Source organism: Capra hircus, chromosome 13 (genome assembly GCF_001704415.2).
Source record: "Capra hircus breed San Clemente chromosome 13, ASM170441v1, whole genome shotgun sequence".
Taxonomy (NCBI): Eukaryota; Metazoa; Chordata; class Mammalia; order Artiodactyla; family Bovidae; genus Capra; species Capra hircus.
The window spans coordinates 102144-127687 of record NC_030820.1 but is presented as its reverse complement, the minus strand read 5'-3'; the positions used below and the strand labels follow the sequence as shown (position 1 = coordinate 127687).

Below are 25544 nucleotides of genomic sequence, written 5' to 3'. Positions count from 1 at the left end.
AGATCTTTCTGAAAATAAAGAGGAAGTACACAAGCATTTTATCTATTGTCTTTACTAAAATTATAATTTATAATTTTATAAATGAGATTCTTAATCTCTCTGCATTAAATGAGAAAATTTTCGGCTGCCACAGTCTGAAAGAAGAAATGTAGAAGTATATTTTTTCCTCTGGAGAGATTCTGCTGTCTTTTTTCTGAATGTCAGCAAATAATGGGTAATTACATACATTAAATGAATGAAATCACAATTTATGCTTTTTTCTTATATAGACTACTTGTTATTATAAAATCATAAGGAAAGAAAAATTACTACCAGAGTTTATAAAATTTTCTGTGGAAGATATTTTTTCTTTTAAAAATATCTCTAGCAACATGTACATTCCACATCATTTTTATTTATTTATCTTTTATTTTAAATGGAGGCTAGTTATTTTACAATATTATAGTGGTTTTGCCGTACACTGACATGAATCAGCCATGGATGTACATGTATTCCCCATCCTGAACTCCCCTCCCACCTCCATCCCCATCCCATCCTTCTGGGTCATCCCAGTGCACCAGCCCTGAGCACCCTGTCTCATGCATTGAACTTGGACTGGCGATCTGTTTCACATATGATAATATACATGTTTCAATGCTATTCTCTCAATTCATCGCGTCCTTGCCTTCTCCCATAGAGTCCAAAAGACTGTTCTTTACAGACTATGTCTCTTTTGCTGTCTCGCAGATAGGGTTATCGTTACCATCTCTCTAAATTCCATATATATATGTGTTAGTATACTGTATTGGTGTTTTTCTTTCTGGCTGACTTCATTCTGTATAATAGGCTCCAGTTTCATCCACCTCATTAGAACTGATTTAAACGTATTCTTTTTAATGGCTGTGTAATATTCCATTGTGTATATATACCACAGCTTTCTTATCCATTCATTTGCTGATGGACATCTAGGTTGCTTCCATGTCCTGGCTATTATAAACAGGGGTACACGTGTCTCTTTCACTTCTGGTTTCCTCAGTGTGTATGCCCAGCAGTGGGATTGCTGGGTTGTATGGCAGTTCTATTTCCAGTGTTTGAAGGAATCTCCACACTGTTCTTCATAGTTGCTGTACTAGTTTGCATTCCCACCAACAATGTAAGAGGGTTCCCTTTTCTCCACACTCTCTCCAGCATTTACTGTTTGTAGACTTTTGGATAGCAGCCATTCTGACCAACGTGAGATGGTACCTCATGGTGGTTTTGATTTGCATTTTTCTGATAATGAGTGATGTTCAGCATGTTTTCATGTGTTTGTTAGCCATCTGTATGTCTTCTTTGGAGAAATGTCTGTTTAGTTCTTTGGCCCATTTTTTGATTGGGTCGTTTATTTTTCTGGAATGAGGTGCAGGAGCTGCTCGTATATTTTTGAGATTAATTCTTTGTCAGTTGCTTCATTTGCTATTATTTCCTCCCATCCTGAAGGCTCTCTCTTCACCATCCTTATAGATTTCATTGTTGTGCAAAAGCCTTTAAGTTTAATTAGGTCCCTTTTGTTTACTTTTGCTTCTATTCCCATTACTCTGGGAGGTAGGTCATAGAGGACCCTGCTGTGATTTATGTCGGAGAGCATTTTACCTATGTTTTCCTCTAGGAGTTTTATAGTTTCTGGTCTTATGTTTAGATCTTTAATCGATTTTGAGTTTATTTTTGCGAATGATGTTAGAAAATGTTCTAGTTTCACTCTTTTACAAGTGGTTGACCAGTTTTTCCAGAACCACTTGTTAAAGAGACTGTCTTTTCTTCATTGTATATTCTTGCCTCCTTTGTCATTGATAGGTGCATGGATTTATCTCTGGGCCTTCTATTTTGTTCCATTGATCTTTATTTCTGTCTTTGTGCCAGTACCATACTGTCCTGATGACTGTAGCTTTGTAGTATAGCCTGAACTTGATTCCTCCAGTTCTATTCTTCTTTCACAAGATTGCTTTGGCTATTCGAAGTTTTTTTTTTGTATTTCCATACAAATTGTGATAGTATTTGTTCTAGTTCTGTGAAAAATACCGTCGGTAGCTTGATAGGGATTGCATTGAATCTATAGATTGCTTTGGGTCGTATACTCATATTCACTATATTGATTCTTCCAATCCATGAACATGGTATATTTCTCCATCTATTTGTGTTCTCTTTGATTTCTTTCAACAGTGTTTTATAGTATTCTGTATATATGTCTTTTGTTTCTTTAGGTAGGTATAGTCCAAGTATTTTATTCTTTTCGTTGCAATGGTGAATGGAATTGTTTCCTTCATTTCTCTTTCTGTTTTCTCATTGTTCATGTATAGGAATGCCAAGGGATTTCTGTGTGTTAATTTTATATCCTGAAACTTTACTATGTTCATTTATTAGCTCTAGTAGTTTTCTGGTGGAGTCTTTAGGATTTTCTAGGTAGAAGATCACGTCATCTGCAAGCAGTCAAAGTTTTACTTCTTCTTTTGGATCATTTTTACTATCATTATTCTGAATTCTTTTTCAGGTAGACTCCCTATCTCCTCTTCTTGGTTTGGTTTGGTGGGCATTTATCATATTCCTTTACCTGCTGAGTATTTCTCTGCTTTTTCAACTTGTTTAGATTGCTGTGTTTGGGGTGGCCTTTCGGTATTCTGGCAGTTTGTGGTTCCTCTTTATTGTGGAGGTTCCTCGCTGTGGGTGGATGGAGTTGGACGATTGGCTTGTCAAGGTTTCCTGGTTATGGAAGCTTGTGTCGGTGTTCTGGTGGATGGATCTGGATTTCTTCTGTCTGGAGTGCGATGAAGTGTCCAGTAGTGAGTTTGGGATGTCTATGGGTTTGGTGTGACTTTGGGCAGCCTGCATATTGAAGCTCAGGGCTATGTTCCTGTGTTGCTGGAGAATTTGCCTGGCTTGTCTTGCTCTGGAACTTGTTGGATCTTGGGTGGTGCTTGCTTTCAGTGTAGGCATGGAGACTTTTCAATGAGCCCTCATCGAGTAATGTTCCCAGGAGTCAGGAGTTCTCTGGTATTCTCAGGTTTTGGACTTAAGCCTCCTGCCTCTGGTTTTCAGTCTGATCCTTACAGTAGCTTCAGGACTTCTCCATCTATCAAGCACCACTGATAAAACATCTAGGTTAATGATGAAAAGCTCCTCCACAGCGAGGAACACCTTGAGAGGTTTATAGATTTACATGGAGAAGAGAAGAGGGAGAAGGGAGATAGAGGTGACCAGGAGAAGACGGGGAATCAAAAGAGGAAAGAGCCAGCTAGCCAGTAATCAATTCCCTATGTGCTCTCCACACTCTGGATCCCTTGGAGAGGTTCATGGAGTTAAAAGAGAAGAGAAGAGGGAGGAAGGAGACAGAGGTAACCAGGAGGAGAAAACCGTGAATGAAATGGAGAGAGACAGATCCAGGCACTAATCAGGTCCCTAAGTATTCTCCACAGTCTGGGACACACAAAGAGATTCACAGAGTTGGGTAGAGAGAAGAAGGGGGAGGGAGGAGATAGAGGCGACCTGGTGGAGACAAAGCAGAGTCAAAAAGGGGAGAGAGCAATCAAGCCAGTAATCACACTCCCAAGTAAAAAAGCGTACCGAAGATTGTGTTCTTAAAGGTACAAAATTGATAAAAAAATACCAAAAAGCAAAGATTAATAATCTAGAGTAGAGGTTAGACTCTGAAAAATACAATATTAGGAAAACAAAACAAAGTCATAAAAATTATGAAATATAGATATAAAGTTGGGTTTAAAAATAGGGTCTTTTTTTTTCAAGGTAACAGTAGGTTATAAAAATGAAATTTAACGGCTGAGTAATACTCCATTGTGTATATGTACCACAGCTTTCTTATCCATTCATCTGCTGATGGACATCTAGGTTGTTTCCATGTCCTGGCTATTATAAACAGTGCTGCGATGAACATTGGGGTACACGTGTCTCTTTCAATTCTGGTTTCCTCGGTGTGTATGCCCAGAAGTGGGATTGCTGGGTCATAAGGTAGTTCTATTTGCAATTTTTTAAGGAATCTCCACACTGTTCTCCATAGTGGCTGTACTAGTTTGCATTCCCACCAACAGTGTAGGAGGGTTCCCTTTTCTCCACACCCTCTCCAGCATTTATTGCTTGCAGATTTTTGGATCACAGCCATTCTGACTGGTGTGAAGTGGTACCTCATCGTGGTTTTGATTTGCATTTCTCTGATAATGAGTGATGTTGAGCATCTTTTCATGTGTTTGTTAGCCATCCGTATGTCTTCTTTGGAGAAATGTCTACTTAGTTCTTTGGCCCATTTTTTGATTGGGTCGTTTATTTTTCTGGAATTGAGCTGCAGAAGTTGCTTGTATATTTTTGAGATTAGTTGTTTGTCAGTTGTTTCAGTTGCTATTATTTTCTCCCATTCAGAAGGCTGTCTTTTCACCTTGCTTATATTTTCCTTTGTTGTACAGAAGCTTTTAATTTTAATTAGATCCCATTTGTTTATTTTTGCTTTTATTTCCAGAATTCTGGGAGGTGGATCATAGAGGATCCTGCTGTGATTTATGTCTGAGAGTGTTTTGCCTATGTTCTCCTCTAGGAGTTTTATAGTTTCTGATCTTACACAATGGAGTATTACTCAGCCGTTAAAAAGAATTCATTTGAATCAGTTCTGATGAGATGGGTGAAACTGGAGCCAATTATACAGAGCGAAGTAAGCCAGAAAGAAAAACACCAATACAGTATACTAACACATATATATGGAATTTAGGAAGTTGGCAATGATGACCCTGTATGCAAGACAGGAAAAAAGACACAGATGTGTATACCAGACTTTTGGACTCAGAGGGAGAGGGAGAGGGTGGGATGATTTGGGAGAATGGGAATTATAACATGTATACTGTCATGTAAGAATTGAATCGCCAGTCCATGTCTGACGTAGGGTGCAGCTTGCTTGGGGCTGGTGCATGGGGATGACCCAGAGAGATGTTGCGGGGAGGGAGGTGGGAGGGGGGTTCATGTTTGGGAACGCATGTAAGAATTAAAGATTTTAAAATTTAAAAAATAAATAAATAAATAAATAAATAAATAAATAAAATAAAAATGAAAATTAAAGGAGTAATGTCAGGGGACATTAAGCTTTAAGGAATCCAATATTTTATTCTTTTCTTTTGTGTGCCATTTCTCAAGGATTCTCTATTCCTCATCAGTTGCTGTAGGAATGAGCAGAGCTGCACACAGTTCCCAGGACTGAGATCCTGAGAAAGGGCACCTGCTTGGTCCCTTCAGTGACTCCCTCCAGTGACCTCACTCAAACGTGATCTGCTCAGTTATGCCCCTCTAACTCAGGACATACAATGTTTTCTGGCCCTTTGAAGATTGTTATTTGCTTGGCTTTGTTTTTGTTCAGTTTTTTTTTTAACTGCCTAAAGCTGCCTTGTATGAAGATATATAAACATGCTTTTCTGCAAACAAAGCACCCTTGTTTCACTCGAGACTTGGATTCCCTGCATCCCTCTTCTCATCAACTCGTCTCCAGGTCCCAGTCTACAAAGACCATGACAGAGTAATAGAGAACTTAAAAAAAAAATTAAAAATTTAAATAATGATAGTAGTAAAAATGTATCTGGAATTTCTCTGGAGCTGTTGTGGGCAGTATGGGGTCAGTTCAGTTTTAGATAGTTCCTTGATCCAGCTTATACTTCTCAAGATCTATAGGCCCCTTCCAATGTAGTCGCTGCTAACTACAGGCTTTTAATCTGTTGCACCTGTCACTTCGAAAGCAGCTCCCTCTGTGTATTTTAGCTTCTTCCATTTGCTGTTCTCTTCAGTCTCTAATTTCTGTCCTGACACAAGGGGGCGAAGGTGGTCACTTACTTAAGCTCACTTGTTCAGTAATGCTATGGCGACAGAGGAACACTGCAAACAAATATCACTGGCATGTGTGGGGAGTGCTTGCAGTGTCTTGGCCACACTGGGTTTGCCCCTGCTCATGGTGCATGCACTTTCCCCGTCTATACTTCTCAGGCTCTAGGTTGCTCTGCCGGGGAACTATCTGAGGCGGGCCCTGGGTTGCGTCCACTACCGAGGTCTAAGCTGCTCAGGTTCAGGTTCTCAGGTACTCCACAAAGGGGCAGAACTCAGTTGGACCTGCGTTTTGTGCCCTTCCCAGGTCCGAGCAGCTCAGGCAACCAGGTGCTTGGTGAGTGCTGTCTCCCCAGGTGGGGAGTGTGTCTTATCACCTCCTCGGTCCCAGCCGCTCGGTTTCCTGGGTGGCAGCGGGCAAGCCCATCTCCAGTGTGCCGTATGTCTCTTCTGGGGAGCTGATCTCTGGCTGTGACCCTCCCGGCAGGAGTCAACCATCAGAATCCTAAGGGGTTTTGGTTAGCGATTGGGTACCTGCTTGCTGCTTGGTAGAAGGTGCCTCTCTGGGGCTGAGTTTGCCTCTTTCCAGCTCTGGCTGCCCCCTCCTGCCTCCCTGTCTCCAGTGGGGGATGGGCCGATCTGCAGCCATCTAGTTCTCCTCTGGTTTTCGCTCAGTCGTTTGGTTTTTGAGTGGGCCTGGCAGTGCCTTAGGTTAGGGCTTTTCGCAGGATAGTTCTCTCTCTCTCTTTCTTTTGTTTTTACTCTCTCTCTCTCTCTGGCTATCCCACAGTTTGGATAGCTATCTCATGTTAGTTCCCTCAGATTGTCCCCTCAGGGCACTCAGGCCCAGTCCTTACCCTAAGCAGTACAGCCCACCCCTCCCTGTTCAGCCCCCACTTGCTGGTGGTGGATGGAAGCATAGGGAGTTCTGGTTAGGCACGTGACCTGTGGGTTTTATTTATTCATGTATTTATTTTTCCTCCCAGTTATGTTGCCTTCTGAGATTCCAAAACTCCCCACAGACCCGCTGGTGAGAGTGTTTTCTGGTGTCTGGAAACTTCTCCCCTTTTAAGACTTCCTCCCTGTGATGGATCTCCATTCTTACCTCTTTTGTCTCTCTTTTTATCTTTTATATTTCGTCCTACCTCCTTTCAGAGACAATGGGCTGCCTTTCTGGGTACCTGATGTCCTCTGAGAGCATTCAGAAGTTGTTTCGTGGAATTTGCTCAGCATTCAAATTTTCTTTCACTGAACTTGTGATGGAGAAAGTGGTCTGCCTGTCCTATTCCTCTGCCATCTTAGGACTGTGCCCCCCCATATTATTTTTAAGTAACTTTATTAATTTCAGTGTTTATAGATGTTAAATTACCATGTCAATTCTTTGTTTTACATGTGAAACTAGCGTGTAAATTTTTCCATATAGAGAAGTTAGTCATTGTGGTTACTTGAGTTTTTTAGTTGTTTTTTTCTTTCCCGTTGTGAATATTGAGTCCTTGTTGATCATCATAAATGTATTTGAAAACTTTTAAACCTTCAACTTGGATAATCATAGTTTTACTCCTTTTTTTTATATCTAGGTCATTCCTTTAATCTTTACCTGCCATTCCAAAAGACATAGATAAGAAGTTAGAGTCATTAGTGTGCTGTTTATAGGGAAAGAAGCAGTAAACCATGTGAATGTTTAAATAAGGTTGTAAAAAATTTATTCTTAAATGAAGAATAATTGCTTTCCAGAATGTTGTTGTTTTCTGTCAGACATCAGCAAGAATCAGTCTTAGGGACACCCATGTCCCCTCCCTCCCAAACCCCTCTCCAATCTCCCTCTCCATGCCACCCTTCTCAATTGTTGAAGAGCCCCTCTTTGAGTTCTCTGAGTGATAGGGCAAATTCCCATTGGCTATCTATTTTACATATGGAATTGTAAGTTTCCATGTTACTCTTTCCATCCATCTCACCCTCTCCCCTCTTCCCCTTCACCCGTGTCCCTAAGTCTGTTATCTCTGTTTCTCCATTGCTGCCCTGCAAATAAATTCATCAGTACCATCTTTCTAGACTCCATACATATGTGTTAGTATCAGATATTTATATTTCTCTTCCTGACTTACTTCACTACGTATAATAGGCTCCAGGTTCATCCACCTCAATAGAACTGACTCAAATGTGTTCCTTTTTACAGCGGAGTAACGTTCCTTTGTATATATGTACCACCACATCTTCATCGGAGAAGGCAATGGCACCCCACTCCAGTACTCTTGCCTGGAAAATCCCATGGATGGAAGAGCCTGGTGGGCTGCAGTCCATGGGATCGTGAAGATTTGGAAACGACTGAGTGACTTCACTTTCACTTTTCAGTTTCATGCATTGGAGAAGGAAATGGCAACCCACTCCAGTATTCTTGCCTGGAGAATCCCAGGGATGGTGGAGCCTGGTGGGCTGCCATCTCTGGGGTCTCACAGAGTTGGACACGACTGAAGCAACTTAGCAGCAGCAGCAGCACATCTTCATCCATTCATGTGTCGATGGCCATCTAAGTTACTTCCATGTTCTAGCTATCATAAACAGTGCTGCAGTGAACATCGGGGTGCATGTGTCTTTTTCCATTTTGGTTTCTTTAGGGTATTCTCCTAGGAGTGGGATTGCTAGGGCATATGGTGGTTTTATTACTAGTTTCTTAGGGAACCTGCATACTGTCTTCCATAGTGGTTGTATCAATTTATCTTGCCACCACTAGTACAAGAGGGTTCCCTTTCCCCCCACACCCTCTCCGACATTCATTATTTGTAGACTTTTTGATGATGGCCATTCTGACTGGTGTGAGGTGGTAAAGAATTGTGGCTGAGCGGTAAAGAATCTGCTTTCAGTGGGAGACCTGGGTTTAATCCCTGAGTCAGGAAGGTGGACATGACAACTCACTCCAGTATTCTTGCCTGGAGAATCCAATGGACAGGGGAGCCTGGAAGGCTTCAGTCCTAGGGTGGCACAGAGTCTGACATGACTGAAGCAACTGAGCAGCAGCAGAGGTAACAGACTTTTGGATGATGGCCATTCTGCCTGGTGTGAGGTGGTATCTCATTGTAGTTTTGATTTTTATATCTACTGTGTTTTTTTTACCAAGTCAACATTGACAAGATAGTGCTTGAAGCTTGAAAGTATTACTACATTTGGATTGTCAAGTTGATCTGCAAGGAACATTTCAAGAGAAGCAAAAGCATGTGAAATAGTAATAAATATGTGGGGCTATAATAGCAGCAGTTAGCTTTAATGATGTTTTAGTAAGTGCAAACCATTTTGCATAGCTTAAGTAGCACGTGCAGAATACATTTATGGCAGCTGTACTTGAAGTAACATAATGTAACAGTGCCCTGTATGAAGGTGGCAGCTATGGAAGGAGATAAGAAGGGCCTGATCTCTTAGATGTGGCAGCCACTGCTTGGTGATGCAGCACCATGTTTGAATTCAGTATCCTGGTTCTGTCATATAGCAACTGTGGGATCTTGGCAAAACCTGTCTTAACCAGGTTAAAAGTAGGATATTTCTTCAAAAGTGATTAGGAAAACTGCATGCAACTCATTATCATCCATTCTAGCAGAGTATCTCTGAGAACCTTCCACAGAAGTATGTGGATCATTTACTTGGAACTGCTGGTCAAAGAGGAAAAGAGACATTAAATGGACAAGTAGAAGGTAAGAACTATATTTTACAGAAAAATAATTTGGCAGAATGTTGATTGAAAATGAGAATGCTGATACATTCTAATAGGCAAAGAAAATCACCTGTTGGATGGGTAGTGAGAAAAAGGATGAGAAAAGGAGGGCAATTATGTATCTTATCAGGTGTCTATGACAGATTACATTGAGAATCCAGTTTAAGGAGCTAAATTATTAGTTCTTAGACTTACTTTGCAGTCCAATGTTTAAAACTTTGTCCTGTTAAGACTCTCCAATGCAGATGGTGCAGTTTCGATCCCTGCTCAAGGAATTAAGATTCCATGTGACACATGACCAAAAACAAATTATTAGTTCTGTTTCAAGATACTCTATGACCTAAGGAAGGTCAAGAAATAAGAGGCAAGAGGGAATGAAGGATGAGAGAGGCAGAGGGTACCGGGAGGAAATGAAGAAAAGGAAGCACAGGTCTGTGGGGGAAGGGGGCAATAAGTAATGAAGGTCTTTAGATAAAGGGAGTGTATTTGACATGGACAGTGAATTTGAAGTGAGCTTCTGGCACCAAAACTTGTCAGAGAAGAACAGCAAAGTTCTCGTCTCTTCTTGTTTACTTGTAATTAGGAAGACATTCAGAACTGCGGTCCCTGAGCATGCAGAGCAGTGTGTCATCCTCTGGGGGAGCATGGCCATAGGTGCTCAGCTGTAATGTGTGCAAATCGGTGTCATACGAAATGTTGCTGCTTTCCAGCATGGTGTCACATGGGACAAAACAAGAGAGCTGGAAAGAAGGAGAGAGCAGGGGGCATGATGGGGAGACCAAGGATCCCACAGCCTCATAGAGAGTCCATTGGAAGGTTTCCAATTTCTAATGCCATTTCAGTTTGGGGGGGTGTGTTTGCAGGAGGAAATGGAGGCTGAGATTTCCGGAGAATGAATTAAGTTGAAGTCATGTAGAAGCAGACTCCGTGTAGACCAGAGTTTCTCAAATTTTAATTAGTTGCTTGGGGACCATGTGTGAAGTGCACATGCTGAGGAGGAGGTCTGAGATTCTGTGTTTTTGACAAGCTCTCTGAGTAGCAAGGGTGTAGCCTTGCATATAGCGAAATCTGGAAGAAGAGCATTGGATAGTGCAGGACATAACAGGATCAAAGAAAAGCATTATTTTGTGTTTCTTTCTTAGCGTGTTTATAGCCAGAAGGAAGCAAAGAGTTGAAGTAGCAGTTATAGGTGTAAGGTACCATTGCTAAGCAAAGAGGGAGAAAGAAGTGGGAGGTGTCAGGGAATGGTTACCTTTAGGACTCCTGTATGTTGTTTTCTGTTTCTCATGAACCCTCTATTCCTTATCAGTTCCTGGTATACCAGGAACAAGTGGAGCAGCACGCTGTTCCCAGGACTGAGGTCATGGGATGGAACGCATACATGGATTTCCTTCAGTAACTTTTACCCTACAGTAAAACTGTTTAGTCATGACCCTCTTACTCAAGATATGGATTGTCTTCTGGCCTTGTGACTATTGTTACTCCTTATTATTCCATTGGTAACGGTTGTCGTATGTCTGGCTTTTGATGTTTTCTTAACTTTATTTTTTTGCCTAAAGCTTCCTTGTATAACAATATATAAACTCACACAAACACGAATGATGCACCCTTGTTCCACTACAGACTTGGGTTTCCCGTGACCTTCCTTCTCTCCCTGGCTAGTTCTTTGGAGCATGGAGGCCTGCCGAGCTCACTTTGCCACCCGGGCTTTCAAGACCTCCTTGAGAGGACGCCCTGTGCCTTAGTGAGCAGTACAAGCCCCGTTCTATGGCTTTATTGGTTTTCCATGTAACCCAGGGAATATTAGTCTCTCTCTTTTGCTTTCTTTTTGTCGACTCTGGTCCACCAGGCCCCAGTCTGTAAAGAAGACCACAGGTAGGTATGATCCATAGAAAGGATGTCAATGGGGAAGATTTAAGTCCGCAGATGCAGAGATTACTACCCTTTGGATAGGAGAGAATCTAGTGAAAGGACAAAAGGAGGAAAGGAAGGCCTTAGGGAGGTGAGTTTGGAGTTGATGAGGACACTTGAGAAAACTCCTTCTAGATGACTGCAGTGTATTTGCCCTGGAAAGAGATAAGATCATTATTGCTCCAGAGAATCCTGGAGATGGGGGTGGGTGGGTGGGGGTGCTAGAAGTGGGGGAAATCACAGCCTCTCCGAGTAACTCTTAGGCATCAAAGATATATGTTGTGCTGGTATTTGTTATTCAAATTAGATTAATTTGAAAAAAGAGGGTTTGACTTTTTTTTTTAAAAAGATAGCTAATTCTTTGAAAGTTGTTTCATCAAAATCCTTTGAAGCATTAGCATGATGTACCAAACCAAACGAAAATTTGAAGCCAAACAGATTAATAGGATTCATTCCCTAAATGCTAGAAAGACTTCTAATAAATACTATACTGATTTTGAAATATGCAAGATTTTTAATTTCTAATAATTCTGTGGCAATTAAATATAGTATTTCCCTTTCACTATCTTTAGTGGATTCCTATGTCTGTCTTACCAGTGTCCTAAAATCCCCCTAAAAACAAGACACTAAAACTGAATATATTCAGTGCCAAGGCTGAGCACGAGGATTCTGCTCAGTACTAACTCTGCATGAATGTACAGCTAGCTTTCATATTTACGTGTAATTAACTTTGTGTCCCTTTTTCCTTTTAGATTCTGCTGGAAAATACCCTAACGTGAAGGTAAAAATGTTTATGATTTTATCTTGAATTCTGAACTGTGGATCGTCTCCTATGTACATTATTTAGTAATCAACTTGTTTCCAAACTCCATTCAGCCAGCAGTCAGAATGAAAGAGTCTGTTCCTAATAAAACAGTCAGAATGAAGGATTTATAAACATCCAGTTCAGATAAATTTTGCAGTACACAGTTAACTCTGGAAAGAGGGACACTGAACTATTTGAAATGCTCAGTCTTCATACTTCTAATATTTTCTTTGCAAATTTAATTGAAGAATTGGACATACGTAAAGCAAATGTTATTGTTGATACCTGTGTTTTGAAACAAAAGATATTTACAAGGATAAGAACAAGAAATTTTTAAATTGTAAGCTTCAACTCAACAAGTTTCTGTATATGCTTTGATACTCTGAAGTTCTCAGTTTGGAATCTCTATGCTTCTCAGGAACTCTCCGAGATTAAACTTTAGACTCTAAGTTTTTTCTAATGTCCAAAAGTGCTTGTTTTAACTCTAACCTTTCCCTAGAGTAAAACTTCACTTGCTAATATGTCAGTTGTATTTCAGCTTATAATTGTTTCATTATAATATCATTACACAGATGAATGTAGGCCAATCAGATGTTTTGATGAGCGGACTATGTGTGTGTGTGTTGTATGTGCGTGTGTGTGTGTGTGTGAGTTTGTGGTTTTGATTATTAGAAGAAGGGAAAGTAATCATACTTTAATGGCTATTGGATAGATATGATCTTTTGAAACAGTGATTCTGAAAGTTGTTGGCTTTAGGATCCTATTATAATTCTAAAAACTATTGAGAATTCCAAGGAACTTTTGTTTATGTCTATTGATGTTTACTATATGGGAGTTCAGCTGAGTTCAGTCGCTCAGTCATGTCCGACTCTTTGTGATCCCATGGACTGCAGCACACCAGGCTTCACTGTCCATCAGAACTCCCGGAGTTTACTCAGACTCAAGTCCATCGAGTTGGTGATGCCATCCAACCATCTCATCCTCTATCTTCCCCTTCTCCTCCTGCCTCCAGTCTTTGCCAGCATCAGGGTCTTTTCCAGTGAGTCAGTTCTTCACATCAGGTGCCCAAAGTATTGGAGTTTCAGCTTCACCATCAGTCCTTTCAATGAATATTCAGGACTGAATTCCCTTCGGATGGAGTGATTGGATATCCTTGCAGTCCAAGGGACTCTCAAGAGTCTTCTCCAACACTACAATTCAAAAGCCATCAATTCTTCAGTGTGAAGCTTTCTGTACAGTCCAACTCTCACAACCATATATGACTAATGGAAAAACCATAGCTTGGACTAGACAGATTGATGTTGGAAAAGTAATGTCTCTGCTTTTTAATATGCTGTCAAGGTCGGTCATAGCTTTTCTTCCAAGGAGCAAATGTCTTTTAATTTCACGGGTGCAGTCACCATCTGCAGTGATTTTTGAGCCCCCCAAATTAAAGTCTGTCACTGTTTCCATTCTTTCCCCATCTATTTGCATGAAGGGATGGGACAAGGTGCCATGATCTGAGTTTTTTGAGTGTTCAGTTTTAAACCAACCTTTTCACTCTCCTCTTTCACTTTCATCCAAAGGCTCTTTAGTTCTTCGATTTCTGCTATAAGGGTGGTGTCATCTGCATATCTGTGGTTATTGATATTTCTTCCAGCTATCTTGATTTCCACTTGTGCTTCGTCCAGCCCGGAATTTTGCATGATGTATTCTGCGTATAAGTTAAATAAACAGGGTGACAATATACAGCCTTGATGTACCCCTTTCCCTATTTGGAATCAGTCTGTTGTTCCATGTCCAGTTCTAAGTGTTGCTTCTTGACCTGCATACAGATTTCTCAGGAGGTAGGTCAGATGGTCTGGTATTCCCATATCTTGAAGAATTTTCCAGTTTGTTGTGATCCACACTGTTAAAAGCTTTGGGGGTGGTCAATACACAGAAGTACATGTTTTTCTGGAACTCTCGCTTTTTCGGTGATCCAGTGGATGTTGTCAGTTTGATCTCTGGTTCCTCTGCCTTTTCTAAAACCAGCTTGAATGTCTGGAAGTTCACGTTTCATGTGCTGTTGAGGCCTGGCCTGGAGAATTTTGAGTATTACTTTGCTAGCGTGTGAGATGAGGGCAATTGTGCAGTAGTTTGAGCATTCTTTGGCATTGCCTTTCGTTGGGACTGGAATGAAAACTGACCATTTCCAGTCCTGTAGCCACTGCTGAGATTTCCAGATTTGCTGGCATATTGAGTGCAGCCCTTTCATAGCATCATCTGTTAGGATTTGAAATAGCTCAACTGCAATTCCATCACCTCCACTAGCTTTGTTCATAGTGAAGCTTCCTAAGGCTCACTTGACTTCACATTCCAGGATGTCTGGCTCTAAGTAAAGAGCCATCTGCTTATCACACCATCATGCTTATCTGGATCATGAAGATCTTTTCTATATAGTTTTTTTGCGTGTGTTCTTACCAACTCTTCTTAATATCTTCTGCATCTGTTAGGTCCATACTATTTCTCTCCTTTATTGTGTCCATTTTTGCATAAAATGGTCCCTTGGTATCTCTTACTCTCTTGAGGAGATCTCTAGTCTTTCCCATTCTATTATTTTCCTCTATTTCTTTGCATTGACCACTGAGAAAGGCTTTCTTATCTCTCCTTGCTATTCTTTGGAACTCTCCATTCAAATGGGTATATCTTTCCTGTTTTCCCTTGCCTTTAGCTTCTCTTCTTTTCTCAGCTATTTGTAAGGCCTTGTCAGACAACCATTTTGCCTTTTTGCATTTCTTTTTCTCTGGGATGTTCTTGATCAATGCCTCCTGTACAATGTCACGAATCTCCGTCCATAGTTCTTCAGGCACTCTGTCTATCAAAACTAATCCCTTGAATCTGTTTGTCACATCCACTGTATAATCCTAAGGGATTTGATTTAGGTCATACCTGGATGGTCTAGTGGTTTTCCCTACTTTCTTCAATTTAAGTCTGAATTTGGCAATAAGGAGTTCATGATTTGAGCCACAGTCAGCTCCCGGTCTTGTTTTTGCTGACTGTATAGCGTGTCTCCATTTTTGGCTGCAAAGAATAGAATCAGTCTGATTTGGACATTGACCATCTGGTGATGTCCGTGTGTAGAGTCTTCTCTTGTGTTGTTGGAAGAGAGTGTTTGCTATGATCAGTACGTTCTCTTGGCAAAGCTCTGGTCACCTTTGTCCTGCTTCATTTTGTACTCGAAGGCCAAATTTACCTGTTACTCCAGGTATCTTGTGAATTCCTACTTGTACATTCCAGTCCCCTATATTGAAAAGAACATCTTTTTTCAGTGTTAGTTCTAGAAGGTCTTGTAGATCATCATAGAACCATTCAACTTCAGCTTGTTCAGCATTACTGGTCAGAGCACAGACTTGCATTACTGTGATATTGAATGGTTTGCCTTGGAAATGAACAGAAATCATTCTGTCATTTTTGAGATTGCATCCAAGTACTGCATTTGGGACTGTTGTTGACTGTGATGGCTACACCATTTGTTCTAAGGGATTCTTGCCCGCAGTAATAGACATAATGGTCATCTGAGTTAAATTCACACATTCCAGTCCATTTGGGGTCTTCCCTGGTAGCTCAGTTGATAAAGAATCTACCTGCAGGAGACCTGAGTTCGATGCCAAGGTCAGGAAGATCTCCTGAGGAAGGAAATGGCAACTGTCATGGGAGTGTATGTTCCTCTGTTCTTTGTCTCATCACAACAAAGATTTGGAGCGATGGACATTAAAGCCCTTGGAACATCACAGCTCTTGGGTCTTGCAGAAACCTTGTTATAGCGTTTAGGCAAATCAGTATTACAGCTCTATTTTATTAGAAGATAGCAGGAGATTCCATCCTTGAAGCGGGAGGGCATGCCAACCCAAAGACTTGAAGGGAAGAGAGTGGAGGAGTGCGTGGGGGAGGGAGAGAGATAGAATGAGCACACGCACGTGGGAGAGAAAGAGAGAGAGAGAGAGCGCTTTGGCTCCTCCTTTTATATGTTTTTCTTCCACCTGGGCCTGCCCTATGAAAATTTGGCTTAGCCAGGAGTGTTGTTTGTTCTACCTGAAGTCTTCACTCTGGTCCTGGGACCGTTTTTTGGTTCTATTTTCGCGGGCTTGTCTTTTAGCCACTGCCATTTTGGACTCCTTTTCCCTATTCTATCTACCTAACAGCAACCCACTCCAGCATTCTTGCTTGGAAAATCCTATCACCAGAGGAGTCTGGTGAGCTACAAATAGCCCATGGGGTCAGAAGCGTCGGACACTTCATACGTCCTAAACTACAAACCAGTCCATTTTAGTTCACTGATTCCTAAAATGTCGATGTTCACTCTTGCCATCTTCTGCTTGACTGCTTCAAATTTGCCTTGATTCATGGACCTAATATTCCAGGTTCCTATGCAGTATTGCTCTTTACAGCCTTGGTCTTGACTCCCATCACCAGTCACATCCATAGTTAGGTGTTTTTGCTTTGGCTCTGTCTCTTCATTCTTTCTGGATTTATTTCTCCACTGATCTCTAGTAGCATATTGGACACCTACTCACCTGGGGAGTTCATCTTTCAGTGTCCTATCTTTCTGCCTTTTCATACTGTTCATGGGGTTCTTAAGGCAAGAATACTGAAGTGGTTTTCCCTTCTCTTCTCCAGTGGACCATGTTTTGTCAGAACGTTCCAGCATGACCTGTCTGTCTTGGATGGCCCTTCACAACATGGCTCGCTCATAATTTCATTGAGTTAAACAAGTCTGTGGTCCATGTGATCAGTTTGGTTTGTTTTCTGTGATTGAAGTTTTCAGTCTGCCTGCCCTTTGACGGATAAGGATAAGAGTCTTACGGAAACTTCATGATGGGAAAGACAGAAGGGGAAACTGGATCCTGTTCAGATGGGCAGGGCCATGATCAGTAAATCTTTAATCCAATTTTCTGTTGATGGGTGGGGCTCTGTTCCCTCCCTGTTGTTTGACCTGAGGCCAAACTATGGTGGAGGTAATGAAGATAATGGCACCTTCTTCAACAGGTCCCATACATGCACTGCTGCACTCAGTGACCCTGACTGTGCAGCAAGCCACCTCCAACCCTCGCCTCAGCCAGAGACGCCTGGGAAAGAAAACTAAAAATGGTAAAAATACAGGCACACACAGTCACAATGGCTAATTCCACTAGTCGTTAGAGTTCTGATGTCACATATCCTGTCTCTGGAGAACTCCTGTGTGCACTCAGAACATAACTGAGCATGGAAGTAAGATTTAGAGTTGTTGTGAAAAGAGTTTTGACCTCTTGGATCCTCTGGCCCAGTGGGTCTCTGGACTTCAGGAATTCTCAGGGCACACTACAGAACCACCATTTTAAACCATTGGCATGGTTGGATGTGAAATGATAAAGGGACCCTTGTGTTGACACGGGGTTTAAAGTTTCACTTTTACATTTCTTGCTTGTTTCTTTGATTTCTCTTAAGAAATTTAGACCTGAGAGTTCCCTTTTTTTGTTAAGCAAATATGTCTGTGTTGCATTCATTCTTCCCTCATAGTGCTCTGTGCTCTTTGGATCCAGTGTGGTCCTAGACTTATCCTATTTTCACGTGGAAACAATTGGTCACCCACAAGAGTATCATGTCTCATATAAGTTTATGATGTCTATCCAGGGCTTGAAAATCAGTTCTGAAGATATTGATAATCTGAGGAAAGATCGTCTCATTGTAATTAAAGAAGTTGTCCTTGGTGGTGGTGATCAGTCGCTAAGTCAGGTCCAACTGTTTGTGAGCCCATGGACTGCAGCATGCTAGGCCTCCCTGTGCCTCACCATCTCCCGGAGTTTGCCCAAGTTCATATCCGTTGCATCAGTGATGCTATCCCACCATCTCATCCTCTGCCATCCCCTTCTCCTCCTGCCCTCAATCTTTCCCAGCATCAGGGTTTTTTCCAGTGATTCAGCTCTTCACATCAGGTGTCCAAAGTATTGTACCTTTAGTTTTAGCATCGGTCCTTCCAGTGATTTCTGCATCGATTTCAGCATTGATTTCTCTTAGGATTGACTGGTTTGATCTTTGCTGTCCAATGGACTCTCAGATGTCTTCTCTAGCACCACTCTTTGAAAGCATCAATTCTTTGGCACTCAGCCTTCTTTATGGTCCAACACTCACATCTGTATGTGACTACTGAAGAAACCATGGCTTTGGCTGTATGGACTTTTGTCAGCAAAGTGATGTCTTTGCTTTTTAATGTTTTCTAGGTTTGTAACATTAATTAAAGTAGTAGCATTCATTAAAAGTGTTTTTAAAACCATGGTCTCTAGAGCACACAGTATTATAAGGCATAATTAAGTGTAAAAGAAGGTAGATATACATTTTCTTAATAATATATTTGTATGTTGAAAAATAGTCATGTATGGATGTGAGAGTTAGACTATAAAGAAAGCTGAACCCAGAAGAATTGATGCTTTTGAACTGTAGTGTTGGAGAAGACTCTTGAGAGTCCCTTGGACTGCAAGGAGATCCAACCAGTCCATCCTAAAGGAAATCAGTCCTGGGTGTTCATTGGAAGGACTGATGTTGAAGCTGAAACTCCAATAGTTTGGCCACCTGATGTGAAGAGCTGACTCATTGGAAAAGACCCTGATGTTGGGAAAGATTGAGGGCAGGAGGAGAAGGGGCCGACAGAGGATGAGATAGTTGGATGGCATCACTGACACAATGGACATGAGTTTGGGTAGACTCCAGGAGTTGGTGATGTACAGGAAGGCCTGGCGTGCTGCAGTTCATGAGGCTGCAAAGAGTTGGAGACGACTGAGTGACTGAACTGAAGTGAACTGATGTTGAAAAAATAATTATTGGTAAAGTTCTTATGGAATATAGAACATGTAATAGAAGTTGAGTGAATCAAAATCAGTAATACTAGGCAATGAAAAAGTAGAAGAAATTAGACACACTAGTTTACATCTCTTCATGAATGACAGTGACATGTGAGATACTGTAAGCTGTGAAGGACTAGTGAATTTCAGGGGAGAGGAGGACATGGAACTGATTCTCTCAAGAAAGACTTTGTACAAGTTAGTCAGAGTTGTATTCTCACATTCTAATAAATTGAGACTTTGTTTTCACATTTTTCAAATTGGGCTTCTGCCGCTCTGAGCCTCAATAATGAGACTTGTCAAAGAGCCAGGCATTTGAAAGTTGATGGTCAGTGAGCGTTTGTGTCCCATTCAATGACCAAAAATCAGTCAGCATCCACAGAATTTGGACAGAAGACTGTAATAGATAAAACGAAGATGAAGACTGCAGCGGTTTTCCCGGTAGGGAATTACTCACTCCGTCAGCTATGTAAGTCAGAGCTGCCAGGAAACAGAAGAAGCAAAGAAGGTAATACAGAAGCCCAGAGCACTCAGCTGTGGGCCACCTGGGCACAGCCTTACCGTCCTTCTGATGGTTCCAAATTAGATTTTGTGGCAAAGTCTACCTTGTCCTGACTCCTTTTATGCAACCTGCTGCTGCTGCCACTGCTAAGTCGCTTCAGTCGTGTCTGACTCTGTGCGACCCCATAGACGGCAACCCACCAGGCTCCCCCGTGCCTGGGATTCTCCAGGCAAGAACACTGGAGTGGGTTGCCATTTCCTTCTCCAATGCATGAAAGTGAAAAGTGAAAGTGAAGTCACTCAGTCATGTCTGACTCTTCATGACCCCTTGGACTGCAGCTTACCAGGCTCCTCCATCCATGGGATTTTCCAGGCAAGAGCACTGGAGTGAGGTGCCATTGCCTTCTCCATTTATGCAACCTAAAGCCAATCAATACCTCTTAGCAAGGTGTTTGCATTCTTCCTCTGACCATAGTAATATAATAAGTAATAAAGAGAGTTAGGAAAAAGTAAGTTCAGGCTGGTATTTAGCGTACACCTGAGAGTGGGTAGCAGGATTATGTCTGAGACTAGTTGGGAGACTAGGTAGCCATCTAGAGACTGCCTTCTCAAAATGGGACTTCGTAGTGATGTTTTTATATGGCTGTCAATTCATAAGTATTAGTTATGATTATATTCAGTGTAACTGCAAAATCAACTCTGATACCAAATAGTAAAATATTTCTTGTGTTTTCTGTGACTTCGTATTTTTTAGAATTGACTTTCCCAGTGGGAATAGGAGTCATGGGAAATTTGCTATATAGTACCTCCTTCTCAGCTGTGTCCACATAGTATATCAACTTGTTTTAATATTTGTAATGAATTAAGAGTTCACAAGGGAGCTTGGTATATAGGAGTGGTGTATCACTTAAAAGCAGTATATAGAATGTCAATTCTAATTCTACTAGGATGCCCAGTCTATTGAGTAACCATGTCTTAGAATGTATTGTCCATAAATACTGATTAATTTAGCACCCTTAATCAGTCATACGGTCAGGACTATGGTAAGAAATCATCCACTGTTTCTTTTTTCACTCCTGTACTTTTTTCTTTTCTATCCTCACCTTGCATTTACAGAATATTCTCAGTTAACTCCTAGAATAGTGACTACAGGCTCTAAACTCAACATGTTTGTCTTTTTTTCTTTTAATCTATACAACTGAGTTGTTTGCTCTTGTTTCTCTGTGAGCTTGGTAGGTCCAAGAAAAACAAATTCAAATAAAATGCCTACATGAGTCCCTTCAACACTGGACGATGTGAGACAGGAAAACTACAGAATAGATAGAAGCCACTTCAGTCAGTTCATGTGGATCATTTTCTTCTCAGTCAATACATTTTATAAAATAATGAGCAATTATTTTATCCTTCAGGGTCCCTGGATTTGTACATTTATTTGTTTCTTAAAGATTTAGTCTATACTGTACCCTAAAAGTTTTATACCCTAAATATTTCTGTAAACACTCCCTCAGTTCAGGCCTGCATCACCTTGTTATTCCCAGTATTAATGCCTTCAGATTCACCTTCCTCCGGTTATTTTTATGCCCTTCAGATTCCTCCCTCCCGTGGTGTTTAGAGTCACCAGTCTCAAAAGCACACGTGACCATGAGGCACTCTGAGTCACATTAATGTCTAGACCTCTTAAGGCGCCATTGATGCTCTCATAATCTGCCTTCTGCCTGACCCTTCATCTCTAGCCCTTTCAGTCCTTTGCTCTAGAATTCTGAACTGCTGCTGGCACCCTCGTCACTTGTCCCTGTTGTTGTTCAGTTGCTCAGTGGTGTCTGATTCTACGTGGCCCCAGGGACCACAGCACACCAGGCTTCCCTGTCCTTCACCATCTCCTGGCACTTACTCAACTCACATTCATGGAGTTGGTGATGCCATCCAAGCATCTCATCCTCTGTCATTCCCTTCTGCTCCCAACTTCAACCTTTCCCAGAATCAGAGTCTTTTCTAATGAGTAAGCTCTTCGAATCCAGTGGCCAAAGTACTGGAACTTCAGCGCCAGCGTCAGTCTTTCCAATGAATGTTCAGAACTGATTTTGTTTAGGATGGACTGTTTTGATCTCCTCGCAGTCCAAGGGACTGTCATGAGTCTTTTCGAACACCACAGTTGAAAAGCATCAGTTCTTGGGTGCTCAATCTTCTTTTGGGTCCAACTCTCATATCCATACATGACTACTGGAAAAGCCTTTGTTTTGACTAGACGGACCTTTGTCAGCAGAGTAACGTCTCTGCTTTTTAATACGCTAAGTTTGTCATATCTTTTCTTCTAAGGAGCAGGTGTCCTTTAATTTCATGACTGCATTCACCATCTGCATTGATTTTGGAGCCCAAGAAAATAAAGCCTGTTTCTGTTCTCATTGTTTTGCCATCTCTTTGCCACGAAGTGATGGGACTGGATGCCATGACCTTCGTCAGTCCCATCCCTTCACTTTGGACAAATATCTACCCTGTGGTGTGTGTGATTCTCTCCCCATCTTGCTACAGCCTGAAATGCTCTCCCTCTCCTGCCCTCTGTTCCCTTGAACTGTGTAAGTCTGTCCTCAGGCATTATCTCTAGAAAAGCCATCCCTGACACCTTTTTCTACATTTTTCGTTAAACTCCAGTGTCTAGTACTGAGTGGAAACCCGAGAAGTAATTATTGAGTAAGAGACACTGGGGCTCGGTATCAACCTAGAGGGGTGGGATGGGGAGGGAGATGAGAAGGAGGTTCAAAAGGGGCGATATATGTGTACCTATGGCTGATTCATGTTGAGGTTTGACAGAAAACAACAAAATTCTGTAAAGCAGTTATCCTTCAAAAAAAATAATAAAAATTCTATATATACCGAGATGACTTTTAAGAGCTTGTCCTCTGCAGTCTAGGAGCCAAGAAGATAGGCATGTAAAGGAATAATTTACTGTTCAGGTCTATATCTATCAGTAGGAAAATCTAGAAAGATACACTAGAAAAATCTTTAAAGTACTAAGGTAGCCACAAGGAAAGGCATACCTGTTTATCAGGGGAAAGATGGCAGTAATCAAAGACAACTTCACAAAGCAGGTTGAGCCTTAAAAGATGAAAAGTAATTTGTCAGAAAAGTAGAGGGAAGCATTTCAGATGAAGGAGCTGATTAAAGCTAAAAAGCAAGAGGAATTTTGTAAACCCTGAATAACGTTGCAGTTGATGCTTGGCATGTTGTTAAAAAGGTCCTGTTATGAAGTAGAGAAGAGAATGTATGGTGACTTTATATGTCTGTCCTGTATTTTGTTTGGTTTCTGATTGTTTTGTTCACTGCTGTTTGGTTTGAGAAGGCAATGGCACCCCACTCCAGTACTCTTGCCTGGAAAATCCCATGGATGGAGGAGCCTGGTAGGCTGCAGTCCATGGGATCGCTAGGAGTCGGACACGACTGAGTGACTTCACTTTCACTTTTCACTTTCATGCATTGGAGAAGGAAATGGCAACCCACTCCAGTATTCTTGCCTGGAGAATCCCAGGCACGGGGGAGCCTGATGGGCTGCCATCTATGGGGTCGCACAGAGTCGGACACGACTGAAGCGACTTAGCAGCAGCAGCAGTGACTGAATCTTTGAGCTGTTTGTGTGCCTGTAACCTGGCAACATCTGGTATTTCAAATGGTTTGTTGAAGTTTTTAGTTCATTGGAAGTAGTTCTTAAAGAAGTAAATATTCAGCTGAAGATTAAGATTGATTTAATGTCATTTCACACAATGTTTTAGATCTATGATTTAAGTGAGGATTATGTCTTTTATCTAAACATTTGAAGTAATATTAACTAAACATGCAGATCTGTCAAGAGAACTAGACTTGGAAATGATAACAGAGGAAGAACAAGAAAAACTTAATGAAGATGAGAAAACCATGCACAGGTATGTAAAACTGTAAATTTCAATATCTGGTGTAGTACTGTGTGAGAAAATGTGTATCAAACAAGGCAAATTAGAATGGAAAGATAAGTTAAAACCCATCACGAATGAGTTAAAGTGGAAGTTCAGTGAAATTTTGTGAGGAATACCAAATTACCGTTTCTCCTGAGGAAGATCCACTACGTGATAACCCTAAAGAAGGAGCAAACCAAAAGGAAATGTCTCCTAATCTTACAAATAATATACCTGATTGTGAGGAAAAAGATGCATTTGGAGTATCTGTCTCTCTAGTATTCCAAGCATTTCCTCAACAAAAATAACCCAGTCTCAAAAAATGTTTTTCTGTGGTCTGTAAAGTCTGGGTCCCTTGGATAGACTTGCGGGTCATCGTCAAAGCTTTGTTTCCCTGAAAATAAAGTAGACTTTGAAAATTATCAGCTAGACATTGAACATGTGTTTATGAAAATTGAGGAGAGTTTTTGTAATGATACAGAAAATTAAAAAAGTAGGGGAGCCGGTAGTTATATTCGAAGTGAAAGACCAAGAGATTAATATGCAGATGTCACAAAAATGAAGCAAGATCCCACTAATCAGAAATTAGACATGGGACAGGCATGTCATTCTAGTCTGTGGCTTGTCTACTCTGGTAAGATGAAACATCGAATTCAAATAAAAATTCACGTTCCCCTTGCTGTTGTTAAAATACTGATCTGAAAAATAAAGCAATACAGGACTGGTTCCAGAAGCCACTGCATGCAGATAATTGCAGTGCTAGTGACAATAAAAGCATGGAACCCGAATTAGAAAATGGGAATTCTTCTCCACCTAATAGTCACAGCGCATCTGAAGTGCATGTAAATTAAGAATTAGAGAAGGATATGCAGAGGTTTAAGAATGAAGTAGGCATGTTTCGAGTAGAGTTGCGGGCTCTGGAAAAAGAGAAATTTTACCTACCAAAAGAGTTTCTCATTTTCTCTTGCTTTGATTTTTCTCTTTCTTGATGATGTGGTCCATTTTGATTTTCCATTTATGAATAAAGCGGGGCCATCCAAAGAAGTAATTGTGTAGAAATCGATTATTATCTCAATAACAGGAATTCAGGAAACTATTTTCATGGCTTTTGTCCTTCAATCAAGTCTAATATCTAATTCTTCTCCATCAGTCTTCATATGGACTGGGAAACTCATTTAGCTATGAGCTATGTGGTCTTCTGAGCCAGAATAAGCACCAAGGAAATTGCTTAAGAAGAATAATCAGCTAGGGTTTTGTGTCTTTTTCCCCCCCTTTAACTCTGTTGGATTAAATATGTTATATTTCCATAGAATAGGAAGAATGACTGAGAGATGAGACATGAACATATGTTCCCTCTAATCTCTTCATTGTGGTTGAATATGTGTGATCTTCTATGCTTTCCGCAATCGCTGGGTGCTTAGATTTCCAGTATGGCCGCTTCAGGATCTTTTAAATAACAAATACATGTGCTCCCACATGTGCTTTAATCAGCACTCTCAGATGTTTCTTTTGAGAAAGACCTTTCCATTATGTTGTTTACTAAAATGTAGAAAGTTTTGACATGTGTGATTTTGTTACATAGATAGTGTGTATGTGTGTGTGTGAAAGTTGTTCAGTCATGTCCAACTGTTTGCAAACCCTTGGACTGTAGCCTGCTAGGCTCCTCTGTCCATGGAATTCCCCAGGCCAGAAAGAATACCAGAGTGGCTAGCTGTTTCCTTCTGCAGAGGATCTTCCTAATCCAGGGATTGAACCCAGGTCTCCTGCATTGAAGGTGGATTCTTTAATATTTGAGCCACCTAGGAAGATCATAGGTAGTATAAACCTTGAGCAAAAAAGAAAAAAAAAATTAAGTGTTTCTCTACAAAGGAGAGGACTGAGTTCTGAGATGCTATGATATTTTTCTTTTTTCGGTAATAAGGTTTTTTAAATTGTTTGTTTACTCTTTTGTGTAAGAGGTGCTCTGACTGAGTTTGAACAGACAAAAAGACAAAAAAAAAAAAAAAAGAAAGAAACAAAAAAACTCTATGTATTCTCCTGTTTAA

The 25544-nt window shown here is 40.9% G+C and overlaps 1 pseudogene; it reads left to right on the top strand.

The window, feature by feature from the left end:
* LOC108637346 overlaps positions 1-25544 on the top strand; it is a 63948-nt pseudogene that overhangs the window by 20584 nt on the left and 17820 nt on the right.